A 15,685-nucleotide genomic window follows, 5' to 3' on the forward strand; every position below is an offset into this window, starting at 1 on the left:
TCCTAAGTTTCATGTCTGTGAAAGACATCAGTCATTAGGCATATTTGTAGGCAGTGGGGAAGCGCCTGTGAATAATGTGTAACTTTGGACAAGTAGTTTACTTCCTGGCCTTCAGATTTCTTATGAAAAATTATAAGAAGATCAAACAGATTGATCTCCGTCATTTCTTCTAGTTCTAGTATCCTTAGATTGTGATTACTTCATTTTTAAAAAATGTTATATTTTTCTTTTTCAGATTACATGTAGATGCAATTTATAATAGTTGTTTTCTGACATTTTATGATCCACGTTCTCTCCCTCCTTTCCTTCTTCCCTCCCTGAGATGGCAGGTAATATGATATAGGTTAAACATGCGTTATCTTGCAATACATATTTACATTTTCATCATGCTGTGAAAAAAGTCATATCACTTATATAAGAAAAAAAACTCATGAAGGAAATAAAATGAAAAATTGTATGCTGCAATCTACCTTCAGACCAAATTATTTTCTTCTATGGCTGTAGATTAGCTTTTTTGACATGAGTCTCTAGGATTTGTCTTGGATCCTTGCATTGCTGACAATAGTTATCATTCACAGTCGATCATTGCACATTATTGTTGTTTATTTCACTTTGTATCATTTCATATAAGTCTTTCCAAGGTTGGATTTTTTTTTTGTGATCTTCCAATCATTATCACTTCTGAAATAAAGTTAGAAAAATTGATTTGTTTTTAAAATGTCTACATAAAAAAAACAAAGTGCTGCTGCTAATTATATTAGTGAAATAATGACTGAAGGATTGTAGATCTAGAAGGGAACTCAGAGGCCATTCAATTCAAACTCCTTATTTGTAAATGAAGAAACAAAGACCTAAGGCAGTTAAGTATTTTTTTCCTAAGGTCACAAGGCAGTAAATATCAGTGGTAGGATTTGAAACCAGGACTTCTGATGCCAGAGCTAAGACTTTTTACATTGTACCACACTACCTTTTATTATATTCTATTCAAGATTTTCAAATAGGACTTTATAGTCCATTTCATTCTAATAAATCATTTGTTAATACTCTTTACCATATCAAATCTTATCATATAGTACAAGATATAGATTGACTCCTAATATCCATTTTGAATGCTGATATTCAAATATTTATAAACATATTATATTTATCTGTACTTTGTAAATTATATTTTTACCCCATCTATTTATTTGTATACTATTCTTTGGACTGTAGTGATACCTATCTTTCTATAAGATAAAAAAAATATTTCCGTGGGAAACATAACTATCTAGACCTTTTATTCACAACAGACAAACCAACTTCACTTTGCTTTTACTCAATAATCTACACACACATGAAAATACATGGAATTTTCCCATTATTTTTATTGTTTTTCAAGATTATATGTCAATAGAATATTTAATAAAATACTGAATTTTTAAAGATGAATAAATTAATGCTCCAAAGCAAAACAGCAAACCATTTCCCTATTTTTTGGTGATTATTTTTATGTTCGTGAATTGTAGGAACACTATGCTATGAAAAGTGTTTTCATAAATGTTTTCATCTGAATTATGATTTTTTTAGAAAAGATGATTTCAATCATTAAAAACATTGTGACAGTCCTTCTTTTTCTATTTTACTGCCTAAAACAATTACCAAAAAAAATTTTAGCCCTTTCCTATTGCAGTACATGCACACTACTTTGCCAAACTAATTACACCGAAATTTTGCCTTGTGAGACTAGTTATCTTTAGAATAACTTGACTCATCAGCAATGCAAGGATCCAAGATGACTCCAAGAGACTTATGACAAAAATAAAAGGTAATCCATAGCCTTAGAAGAAACTGATGGAGTCTGAATATAGATTGCAGCATACCATTTTTCACTATATTTACTTCATGAATGCACACACAAAACTATACTCATAGCACTTTGTATTGCCTTTGACTTTTGGTACTGTCTTTATGCTTTTCTCTTCTCCACAGTTTAGTTGAGATATTAATTGGAGTAGAAGTCAGATCTTCAATACATAATAAATTTAAAGTTTTTATGACTGCATCTCCTAAGCTAATTGTACCATATTATTGTTTTGGCCCTAAAAATACTGTGACCTTAAGCAAACTGGGTAGTAGGCCATATTTATCTTCTGTGCCTTTCCATTGCCTTTTCTTACACCCAAATTCAAATATGGTGTGTTCCTCCTTTTCAATTTCCCTACTTATTAGAGCTTGTTGTTCCTTGGTAGCCTGAGACTCCTTGTTATTGCACTTGATCTGAATTGCCTGGTACCCCATGTTCTGATCCCCCCTCTTCAAAACTTGCTTCAAACATGTGGTAGTAGCAACTAATGGTTTGTTAAATCAATTGAAGAAAAGTAGATTTTGTTTCTCTAAGTACAAAACACCATCCTAGAAAAATAGAGTCTGATTAGGACAAATCACAACCTTTCCATAACCTTTGGTTACCACACCTGTAAAATATGTGATAATCACTGGAGTACTACTATTTTGTACATATTTTATATTTACTTTAATGTAGACATATTGCTTCCCTCAATAAAATGTGAAGTCCTTCAGGGGAGGGATTGTTTTGCTTTTGTTTTTATGTTTCTGGTACTTGGACCATAGATACTTGGGAAATTCTCATTGAATATTCCATATACTTCCTATTGTTGTGAATCTCAATAAGATAACATATATAAACCATTTTGAAAGAATTAAAGTACTTATAAATATCAGCTATTATTATTATATTTAAATAAGCTTAAATAAGACATGGTACTAGCCTTCATGGAATATATAATTTATAATGATATGACATATGTAGATATTGATATAATTTCTTCAGTAATTAGAGGAGCTCTGCTTTCAATCCCTGTGTGTACATTCTGGTTTGATGAAGATAATAATAACTTCCAAGTTTTGTGAGGTGCTATGTCCAAAAAATATCATTATGATCATCAATCCTATACTGACTGATAAGTCCCTCCAAAATTAGCAAGACTGGTACTTGTACTAAAAACATACTGTATTTCGGTCTGTATTCAAGTATGTTAGGAGTTTACCTTCTCTGTTTTACTACTAGATGTTCCTGTTTTCTATAAAAGCCACTAGGATTGGGTCCATGATCATGAATTCAAGTGGGATTTTAGCGGAGAAAAATAAAATCAGTTTTTCTAATACAAATTTATACATATTGTGTCAGTGGGAGAAATATAAATTATGTTGGTGGAAAGGAAGGAGACATAAGTGCAATTCAACACACATTTTTATATTTTATGTGCAAAATACTATACTAGATCCTGAAGAATAAAAGAATAAAGATAAACCTTGATCTCAATGAGCTTGAATTCTAAGCAAGCCCAGTACATGTATATAATTAAGCATGATGCAATTCAGACAGTGATAAAGAGTATAAGTGATCCAAAGTTTTAAGAAGAAATTTGAGGGGAGAAAATTTATAATTTTAGAATGAACCAGGTAAAATATTGTAGAGGAGGTGTCACTTTGGGTGGTCTGAGAAGAAAGTGAACCTCTTATGGAAAACCATGTTTATTAATGACTGCTTAAAATATACTTACTTATTGATGGACTATATCAGTAGACTTTACATCCAGATTTATGACATAATATGAGCAATAGGCATTCTTCATACATTTTATATTTCCGTTTTGGATTTTTGAGCAATCTCTTTTTAAAAATGTTCTTTGCAAGTAATTTGTTAATACCTTCTGTTTTTATATCATCTTCCTTTCTAAATATAATTCTTCCCTTATCCCGAGAGCCACCCCATAGGACAAACAATAAAAAAAAGAAAAGGAGTACTTAAGTAAAACAAACATATTAACTGAGAGTATATTAACTATATAACTGATAGTATATTTGTAACCCACAGTTGACCTGTTGTACATTTTTTTAAACCCTTACCTTCTGTCTTGGAGTCAATACTGTGTATTGGCTCCGAGGCAGAAGAGTGGTAAGGGTAGGCAATGGTGGTCAAGTGACTTGCCCAGGGTCACACAGCTGGGAAGTGTCTGAGGTCAGATTTGAACCTAGGACCTCCTGTCTCTAGTCCTGGCTCTCAATCCACTGAGCTACCCAGATGCCCCCTACCTGTTGTACAATTAATTGAGGGAGGTTTATTTTATACTCCCCCCTGATCTGAAGTAATGGTAGTTTTTTGTAATTACACAGAATTCAGTTTCATTTAAATTTTTTTTTCAATTTACATTGTTACATTCATTAAGCATGCTGTTTTCCTAGTTCTGCTTACTTCACTTTGCTTCAGTTCACATGTAACTTTCTATGCTTATTTTCCCCTCCTATTCATCATTTCACATAGTATTTAACATTACCTTGTGATCAAATACTTTAATTTCCTTAATTATTCCTCAATGATGATTGATGGACATCTATTTTATTTCCAGTGGATGGAACTGATTCTAAAAACCTGAACATGAAAAGATGGTCTCATTTTATTGTCATGGCTTAAATTTACAAATGAGTAAAATCAAATACTTTGAATTGAAAAAAAATTCTTTTGCTTAGAATCTTTTCAGAATAAAACTATCAACTACAGTTGTTTTCAAACTTAGAGACATACATTATTGAGAAAAAATGTGGAGATATATTTCATTTTGTTCTCAACAAATGTGTTTTCCCTTTAATTTCCATACCATATTTTTCCATCCTTCAGTGTTTCACAAACTTACCTACAGCTCTATACATTCCAACCAAACTAATTCACTTCTTGTTCAGTACACTGTCATTCCCTATCTTCCTCTATGCTTTCATAAAATTGGCCCTGCATGCTTAGAATATATTTACTTCTTAGTCTACTTTCTCTGTCTTTTTCAGACCTAATCATTGCCTTAAAAATGCCTTTCCTGATCAATTGGTTGTAAAGTCATCTCTCATCTCTTAGTCCTCAATTGTTTTCTATTGTCTGTGTAAATGAATATTCTCTTTAAAATGTAAGCTCCTCTTTGTGGTAGCAAAAAATTGGAAAATGAGGGGATGCCCTTCAATTGGAGAATGGCTGAACAAATTGTGGTATCTGCTGGTGATGGAATACTATTGTGCTAAAAGGAATAATGAACTGGAGGAATTCCATGTGAATTGGAATGACCTCCAGGAATTGATGCAGAGTGAAAGGAGCAGAAACAGGACAACATTGTACATAGAGACTGTTACACTGTGGTAAAATAGAATGTAATGAACTTCTGTACTAGCAGTAATGCAATGACCCAGGACAATTCTGAGGGACTTATGAGAAAAAACACTACCCACATTCAGAGAAAGAACTGTTGCAGTAGAAACACAGAAGGAAAACAACTGCTTGATCACAAGGGTCGATGTGGATATGATTGGGGATGTAGACTCTAAGTGATCACCCTAATACAAATATCAATAATATGAAAACAGGTCTTGATCGATGACACATGTTAAACCCATTGACTATGGAAGAGGGATGGGAGGAGGGGAGGCAAAGAACATGAATCATGTAACCATGGAAAAATATTCTAAATGCACTCTCCAGTATATGGGACTTGATTCTTTCCCCATACTGTCTCTGTCACCAGGAAGGGGAAGAATATAAAATACATAATTTAACTTGGTTCCTATAAAGCACAGTCCTAAAATCCTAGTCCTAAACTTATGTAGGTCTTGAGTTATGAACATACTGACATCTCTGGGATAATCTGCTGGACCGGCTGGGTACAATATCCCACCTGTACTCTTGGATCTGATGTCACTATAGTCTCCAATTCCTGAGTCTGGTGAGTCTGATGGGGAGATAGGTTCAGTGGAAATCACTGCCTAACACCTAAAATTGAGGACAAAAGAAATAGAAGCAGAAACATCCACACCAAGAGCAAGTTCTGAGCCCAGGGTAGGAGGGAAAGTTAAAGGATTACCTTCCCTAATCTAAGAAAAAATGTCCCACTCTGCAAGTTTTTTTAAAAATCATATCCTGTTCTGACTATGCAGCTAAGCAACAAAGGGTATACCCACACCCATGGTAGAAGGATGAAGGGTGGCTCTATGTATGGCAATATGGGTGTGCTCCAAAGCCATTACAGGGCAAATTACTTAATATCTTAGTTCCCTAAGCAACTCTAAAACTATATATTTCAGAGAAATGGCTAACTAATATTGATAGAGGGTATTTCTTTGCCCAGGAGTTCCTCATATCATTGAAATCATAAGTCCAGATCCCCTTTGCATCCTTAGGACCTAGCTCAGTATGCATATTATAGGCACTTAACAAATACTTGAAGAATCAAAGAATAAGCAAAGATTTGGATCTCAAGCCATGAAGAACAGAAGAAGAATTTTCTCTCATGGAAAAACTAGAGAACCACTGTAATAAATACTTAATACTGTAGATGGAATATCTCAAAGCCTCACTTCTGTTAGTCACTCTGGCTTAAACCAGAATCTTTATTTTAGTTTATGTCAACATTTTATTTTTTTTAACTGGTAGATCACCAAATCTTATCAATTCTTCCCTTGTAATATTTCAAGAATATGTTGATTCTTTCCCTATGAAATCCCATTGTCATATAAAAATTGAATAGGTATTGATTCCAATGATCATGACATTTCCCAGCTTCTCATGATCTTTCACTTCCTCTCTGTTTATGCAAATTCTACTCTTCCTTCAAAGCCTTGCCCAAGTCCAAGTTAATGAAGCATCTGTTTATTCATTATATTCTTTAGAAATCTCTCCCAGCTCTGAATTGATCATTTAATGTCTATGTCCTTTACTTAGCAGTTAACCATATACTGCCTTTGACATGTCTTTTGTTGATGTACTGTTATTGGATTTTTGTGTGTTTATGTGCTTTGTCTCCCACACTAGATCATAAGCTTCCTGTGGATCAGGACCATGTTCTTATACTATACATAAGGGAAATCTTTAATTAATAATTAGATAAGTAAATAAATTCTATGGTGTAAAAAAACATTCTTATTTAGTAGATCTATGATAGAAATGGTTGAATGACGAAAAAAAATGAGTTGGGACTGCCCTGTTTTCATGATTAAAATGTCTGCCCCAAGGCACAGATTTCTCTTTCCACATCAACATAACAAATAAAGGCTTTCACTGGAGCAAATCATTATTTGTTTTCCACTTGGTGAGGTCCAAAAAGATCTACTGTCAACAGGGAAGGGAGATTATTAAAGCCTGTGAATCCCTGTTCCATAAAGCTCAAAATAAACCATGTCCAAGCCAACACACCACTGTCCAGGGTATTTTCTCTAGCTGCATCAAAGTGCTAAGGAAAAAACAGTAAGCTAAGAGATTTCACTGAAGCTTATATAAGCTTTGGTGTTTTAGAAGAGGGATTTTCCCAAGTAGTTTAGTAATACAAAATTGTCCACCTATTAAGAGAAGTCGTAAGGCATTTCCCACAGTAAGTAAAAAATGCTCCTAATTACACTGGATTAAGCTGTATTCTGTTGAAATGTTAAAGCCTATATTATATTAATAAAATAATATTTTAATATAATATCATGAATAAGTTTCTCCTTTATTGGAAATCCTTGGAGATCTTCCATTATTTTGTCTGCATCCTCAGCTACTCTCTTGGAACAAGTTAAATTTCTTATCATCCAAATTAACCCTTTTAAGTTAGTAGATGCCTTTCAAAAATTTCCAGTGTTAGTGCCTTAAAAATATTCATAAGTGAGCATTGATCATTTTCTCTTTATGATTTTAATCAAGCAAATATTTATTTTATGAATTAATAATTACAGCTAACATGTTTATAGTGCATACTATGTGCCAGGTACCATGCTAAGCATTTTACAATATGATCTCATTTGATTCTCATAACAGCCTTGAGAAGGATATGCTTTTATTTTCTTCTTTTTACAGAAAAGGAAACTTAGGCAAAAAAAAAAGTTAAGTGAATTGCCTATATTCCCACAGCTAATCGGTATCTTAAAAGCAGATTTGAACACATATTCTCTTGACTACATGTCTAGTGTTCTATAAACTTTGCCATCCAGCTGGCTGAAAGGTTAGGAAAGGAGATATCAAGTCCAGATAATTCAGGATTGATCCAATCAACTAAACGTCCGATTAATCATTGAGGTTCTTATATGCACTTAAGAATTTATAATTATCTCAGCATTTGAATTAAAAAAAAACATTTTAATTTAAGCACAAATAATTGAGGATTAATTTCAAAGTCTCTTCCACATAAGATATTAAGGATATTGAAAATTCATGAATGTTTTCAATAAAGTGTCATCACTGTGGAGAATTCTACATAAATATTATAAAGTTGACCTAGTAGAAGAATTGAATGAAAAATGAGTAGGAATAATTATTTCAGACATGAAAATATGTAAGTCAGAAATGACACTGACATGAGATAAGAAAATATTAGGAAAGTTAACATTTACTTTGTGTATTCATGTGCTATGACAGTAATTTTTTGGTCATTTAGTGAGATATTCTTGTTTTCTTTTTAAAACTGTATTTTATTTCAAATATATATTTTAAATCTTTGTAGAATTTAAAATACCTTTTATCTTACATAGTACCAACACTTTATTGCATTTCTCTGTAAGTGTAATTTCTAATAAATCTGTTTTGAAGATTGATAACCTTATAGAGGTTATTCAACTTTAATTTCTCCCTTATTCCAGTAGTTATTAACCTTTTTTATTTCTTAAAACATATTTTAGTAGTATCAATGCTGCCTCTACACAAAATAGAAAATCTTTGATCAAATACTTTAAAGGAAGCCAGCAAAAACTGAAATTCTGTAATAAAGTAAATATAAGATGAACAGATTTAAAGCTCGTTATTTTGGGGATATATATATGTGTGTGTGTGTGTATATATATATATATACACACTAAATATTGATTAGTATTGGTACTGATCAATAGTTGATAGCAGTTATAGTCAGGTTCTTGAGTTGGTTTAGATCCTGAGTTGACATTTGGTAAAGATGGCTGGTTCTAAGCAGTTGAAAGAATCCTCTTCAGACTCAAGTAGGAAATATAATTGTTATTGGTATTTTTTTTTTATCCTGGGACTCCATTCTAGGAGCATAGGGCCACAACCAGTAGGCAATGGGTCACACAGTCTCTCAGGGTCACCCAGCTGGGAAGTGTCTGAGCCCGGGTTTGAACCTAGGACCTTTTCGTCTCTAGGCCTGGCTCTCAATCCACTGAGCTAGCCCAGCTGCCCCTACTTTAGGTTGCAGTTTCTTTAGCAGATGTAGTTTTTACAGGGTGGGGTTGCTAGCCCCACGCCCAACCCTCCTCCTTTTTTCATCCAGGCTAGGGACCATCCTTGGCCCAGGAGTGGTAAGGGTGGGCAGTAGGGGTCAAGTGACTTGCCCAAGGTCACACAGCTGGAAGTGTCCGAGGCCGGACTTGAACCTAGGACCTCCAGTCTCTAGGCCTGGCTCTCAATCCACTGAGCCACTCAGCTGCCCCTTATTGGTATTTAGTTACCCTGAATCAAAAAATTCTATATATAACTAATACCAATTTCTGCCTTGCAAAAGCTTACTTCTCCCTTCATAAAATCAAGGCCAAACTAAAACTTCTATTCTATCTATTCCCTAATTATATATATATATATGTGTGTGTGTGTATATGTGTGTGTGTGTATAAATATATATATATATATATATGTACATATATAAACCATTCAAAATTAATTTTATAAGTAATTCCTTTCCTTCTTTCCAGCCTTAGAGTAATCAGATCTTGACAGGGTTTCATTAGAATTGCTCTCTCCAGGCCTGCTGGCCTTCTTCACCTCTGAAATATCATATAGAAAAATCTCAGCCAGTTTCTCTCCAAACTGATGATCAATTCCACCAACTTTCCAAAATTTCCAAAATCTTCTCAACCAATTGCCAACAACTTTCTCTCAGGATTTTCTGAGGAAAAACCAAAGCTTCCAACCTCTGAGTGTGAAATTTCCAGAGTGACTGTTATTTTCCCCCAGACCCCTAGGGCTCTCTGAATTCCATCTCTCTGACCTAGCCAGGATTCCATAGCAAATTTAAAGGATCTCCCTGTAACTTCTCAGCTCACTCTATGCTGGAAAACTACTTCTTGACTGAAATCTATTCCTAATCTTATCATGAAATTTAATTATTGCTTACCTAAATCTAATCACCTGTTATAAGCTAAAAGTGTGTTACATATTATTTTATTGATTTTTTATTGGTGAGAGGAAAAGAGAAGTAAATTGGGAGGGAACTTTAACTTGCCTTCCCCAGTGGGAATCTGAAATCTAAGTTAGGCTTCTGAATTCTGATCTTGAGTTAAACGTATCTACTCTGATATTAGGTTATTGTTGGTTCAAAGGATCCTTAGAGATGGATCAAGGGAAGCAGTGTGATACAGTAGAAAGAGCATCCCCTCTAAAATCAGAGGAAATGAATTCAAATCTTGCCACTGATGTTTCCTACCTATATGAGTCTTAGAAAACCCATTTCATTTTCTTGGACCTCCATTTCTTCAAATAAGAATTAGAGATGTTTAGCTTTTATGGTCCCTTATGTCTCTATCATTATGATCGTATGAGTTCTTGTACTCATTAGCTCAAGGAAGACTTCAGATTTATCTCCCTTCACATATCTAAATTCATGTTGGCTTCAGGGCACTTAATCATTGTCTTTTTCCATTCAATTAAATTCATTTCACTTTGATTAAACAAACATTTATCAAACATATGCTATGTGTAAGTCATTGTACTAGATTATGGTGATACATAGCCAGAAATGAAACAGTTTCTATTCTCAAGAAGCTTATATCATCCTGTGGGATATAACATACATGAATAAATAAATATAAAGCAATATCAGAAGGGAGAGAGCATTAATACCATGGGGATAGAGAGGGAGATCATATCCAAAGAAGTATCCTGTAGGAGTTGGCATCTGAGATGATTCTTGAAGGAAGTGAAGGATTGGGAGATGTGCCGGTGGAAAGGAAATGCAATCCAGGCATTGATGACAGCCTGTGCTACTGTATGGAGGTAGAAGAAGAAATGTTGATTACATAAAACAGCTAGTAAGATAATTTAGCTAGAATGTAATCTGCGTGAAGAAGAGTAAGATGAATTTTGCAAAGTAGATCATAGCTAGATTTTGAAGGATTTCAATTGTTGGGCTGGAGTTAATTTTTTCTTTGAAAAGATTTTGAAATAGGGGAGTGATACAATCAAACTCCTCTTTTAAGAATATTAATTTGATCCAAAGATAAGAACAGTTAGTTTTTAGGTAAAGAAATAAAATTTATGAATTTTCATAGAAAAAATTATCCAAATCAGTATTGATTAGATAAATCCAAATTATAACTCTGAGATACCATGTCATACTTATCAGATTGGCTAATATAGAAAAGTAAAATGACAAATGTTGGAGGTGATGTGTCATTTACTTATCTAATCAATATTAGAGGGATTGAGGGATTGAGGGAGGTGGAATGTGGGCAGGAAACTAGATTAGGTCAGCCTAACAACAGGGACACCCCTAAACCAATTCATCAACTTCATCTGTCTAGCTGGTGGATCATGTAACATCAGGGCAGTGAAAATTATCTCTGGCTGAGGGGCTGGTTCCCTCAGCCTGATCTTACCTTCTAGGTCCATTGCCAACACTGGCCAGTCACTCTTAGCAACAGCTTCTCCAGACCCTAAACCCTCTTTCCTCCGTTTTCCCTTCTTTGTTTAAATAAACCCTTAGCCTGAAACTGTGAGCTTCTATAGTTATTTATAACATCATCCTGGGCTAAGGGGCTGAGGAGAGGGGAGAATAGCAACCACTTGACTCCAAAGGAAGTACTGGGCAAGCATCCATTTTATTCAGGAAGTGTGTGAGCTTCACTTCCTGTTGAGTTCTGCTTTCACTCCAGCAGGAAGGGGCTCCTCACTCTCCACCTTAAAGGAGCCTACAGATAGCAGGGAGACTGACTGGGCATCACAGCTCAGGTTACACATCCCTGGCAGTCTCAAATCACCAAGTACAGTAGTTTCAGGCTCCTTGGCCCAGGTGACTCACTTATACCACCAGCTCCCCTGTTATCAGCCACAGCTTACCCCCTTATTACAGTTGGGAAGTCTAGGGGTAGCTGGGTGTCTGGGTGAGGTCAAGAAAATCAGAACCCCCAGGTTGGTTCTCCAGGGGTATTTATAGTCCTAACTCAAACTGTCAGGTCTTGGGACTGGCACTTGCCAGGCCAAAGTTCCATTCTCCTAAATGACAGGATTGCTTAGGGTAATTTCGCAAATGCAAGAGATCTTGCATAAATCCTGCATTACATTTGGAACCCCGAAGAGCTATAAGATTGTGTATACCCTTTGATCCAGCAATACCACTAGTAGGCCATATCCCCAAAAGATTTTTCCCAAAAGGTAAAATGATATATTTGACAAAAATGTTTAGAGCATTTATTTTTATGGTAGCAAAGAATTAGAAATTGAGAAGATCCCCATCAACTGGGGAATGGCTGAACAAGTTATGGCTTATGATTGTAATGGAATATTATTATGCTACAAGAAATGATGAGTAAGATGATTTTGTGCCAATTCTGAGGAAAGCAAGATTCAAGCATTGCCAGCCACCTCTCATCTTCCCTTCTGTTATATAGATTCTTTCACAACTCTTTCTGTGAGATAATTTACTCCTAACTTTCTCTCCTTTTTTCTCAATGTGTTACTCTTTCTTATTCCTTGATTTAAAAAAGAAAAACTCATTATATTCAATTTACTCTCTGCTCTCTATCTACATATGTACCTATTAATAATAAATATATGCTCCTAATAGTGACAAAATTTTGAAGTATCTTTAGTTCCTTAAGCATCTCAGGTAATGTAGGCATCTTAAACATTTTGAGTATCATAAATATTTTGAGTATCATATATAAGCATTTTAACTATCACTTTTACTATTACTAGTAACACTATCAGTTTTACTCTGTTGTTTCCAATGATCACCTTGAAGTTTCTTAAGTAACTTAAATATTTCTTTTACTATATGTATCTTAAGTATTCTAGTTATCACTTTCCCATGCTAGGAATATAATTAGTTTTACCACATTGTTTCTTTTGTTTACCTTAATCATAATAAGTACTTTATTAAAGACTAATACCTGTCACTTTAGATATGCCTTGTACTTTAAAAATCTTAAATATACTGGTTACAGTTTTCTCTTGCAGGGATGGATGTGATTACTTTAATCTCACTGATTCCTTTGAATTTTTTCTGTTTACAATTTTATGCTTCTTTTGAGAACTGAATTTTATTATTAAATTTTCTTCTTAAGCTCTGGCCATTTCATAAGGAATGGCTGGTTTTCCTCTATTTCGTTAAATGTCCATTTCTACCCCTGCAGTATTTTGCTCACTTTTACTGGGTAGATTATTGTTGGTCTTAGACGTAGATATTTTGCCTTGGGGAATATCATAGTCTATTCATTTTGACCCTTTAATGCATTAACTATTAGATCCTGTATAATCTTGATTGTGGTTAAAAATATTTTTTCTGGTTGCTTTTATAGTTCTTCCTTTGGGAGTTCTGGAATTTGACTTTAATAGTCCTGGGATTTTTAAATTTAGGATTTCTTTCAGGAGGTTATTAGTGGATTGTTTTGATTTCTATTTTTCCTCCTGCTTAAGAAATATCAGAGCAGCTTTCCCTAATACTTCCTTTCAATGTAGTGTCAGATTTTGATCATGGCTTTCAAGCAATCCAATTATTCTTAGATTATCTCTCCAAGTTCTCTTTTCCATGTCTGTTGTTTTTCCAGTGAGAGATTTCAAATTTTCTTCTATTTCTTTAATTCTTTGAATTTGTTTTATTGTTTCCTGCTGTTACATGAAGTTTTTATCCCCCATTTGTACCATTCTAATTTTTAGGAAGTCATTTTCTTCTTTGACACTTTGTACTTTCCTTAAGGAGTTATTTCCCTTTTTGAGGCATTGTATTTCCTTTTTTAGGAAACTGTTTTATTCAGTAAGTTTTTGTTCTTACTTATTGATCTTTCTGTCATTTTCTTTTCTAATTTTTCTTCTAAGTTTTTTTCATTATTTGTTTTTCTGTCCTTTTTTTGGAGCTTTTCCAGAAGTTCATTTATGGCCTTGATATCTATTCACATTTTCCTCTAAAGTTTCATACATTTTCATGTTTGGACTTCTATTTTAGTCATTTCTCTTGTTGAGATATTTTTTCCAATATTCTGCTTTTTCTCTGTCTTTTGCTCTTTTGGTATTATTTTTCCCTTTGTATTTATTATCTATATGTTGAATTTTAGCTCCATCCCTAGAGTGAAGGGACTACTATCCCATGTTTGTACTGTGCTTGGGATAACCTCAGCTGTCTGAGTTTCTGATTGATCACTTGACACAAGTGACCTGGTTGACCTGCTGTGGGGAAGTTTTAATTATTCAGTTCAGATTCTGTACAATCCTGCAGAGGCTGGATCTTGTTAGGGTGAGTTCTTCCTAGTGCAGCCAGCTTCCAGCTTCTGTTCCAATTAGATTATACATGCCACTTATTCTTTATTGTATTAGTATTGTGTATTGTATTGTTATCTGTATTGTATTTCTATTGTGCTGAAGCTGGATTGAACCAATTGTGCTCTTTCCCGTGCCACTTGAGCTATAGTGAATCTAAGTTCTGCTTAATCTTGTTCAGACCTCATTCCTTGTACTTCAGTGAAATGCGTCCTCCTACTATCTCTTGACATTGTTCTGGACTAGTTTACTGCTTCACTCCTATTTTTGGTTGGTTCTGCCACTCTAGTGTTCATTTGAGGTGTTTTTATTCTCCTGTGATCTCTTGGAGGGTGGTTGGTGGGCATCTTGGGGTGATCTGCCATGGATATTGAGGTGGGTCCTGCCCCCTAGGTATTATTCTTTAGAAAATAGGCCAAGTGAACTTCTGCTTTTAAAATGAACACCCAGCACCCTTACCACTGGAGAAATGTAATTTTTTTATAGAACACATATTGAGAATCAGATATTTCTTGGGAATTCTTCAGCAGAGCAAGGATTAGCTTAGTCTCTGAGTATCCATTACTAAATTTTTAAATAGAAACCTCTTTGTTAAATAATGTGTTAGTTCCCAAAAGATTTTTTTAAAAGGGAAGGAAATGTCAAATACAACCAAAATTTAAGTAATAATAACATGGAACTTATGTGTCTATATAAAGCCAATTGATAATATTTCATTTTTGCCTTCTGGGTTAGAGTATCTTTAGTTGACAAGTTTTTGTGTCCTGGGACAGTATGAATATAGAAGTAGAGAAGAAAAGCTTGTGGAGTTTACAGTAGAAAACATGCAAGAGAAATACTAAGGAATGTAGTCAGAATTCTGTTAATTCTCAACTAAAACAACATGGATGTAGTAGGTAGGGAGCCAGCCTTAGAGTCAGGAATACCTGGACTTATATACCATTTAAGGTGGGTTGTATGAACTTGAATTAAATGGTCACTTAAATGTTAAGTGCTCCAGGAAACTTAATAAATAATAACAATAAATAGCTAACATTTATATTGCACTTATATTTCAGGCACTGTACTAAGCCGCTTGCAATTGTTATCTCATTTGATCCTTGAAACAACTTTGTGATATAGGTGCTATTATTATTAACTTATGGATGAGGAAATTAAGGCAAAAAAATTAAGTTACTTATTCAGAATCATATAGTTAAGTGT

Source organism: Gracilinanus agilis, chromosome 5 (assembly GCF_016433145.1).
Source record: "Gracilinanus agilis isolate LMUSP501 chromosome 5, AgileGrace, whole genome shotgun sequence".
NCBI lineage: Eukaryota > Metazoa > Chordata > Mammalia > Didelphimorphia > Didelphidae > Gracilinanus > Gracilinanus agilis.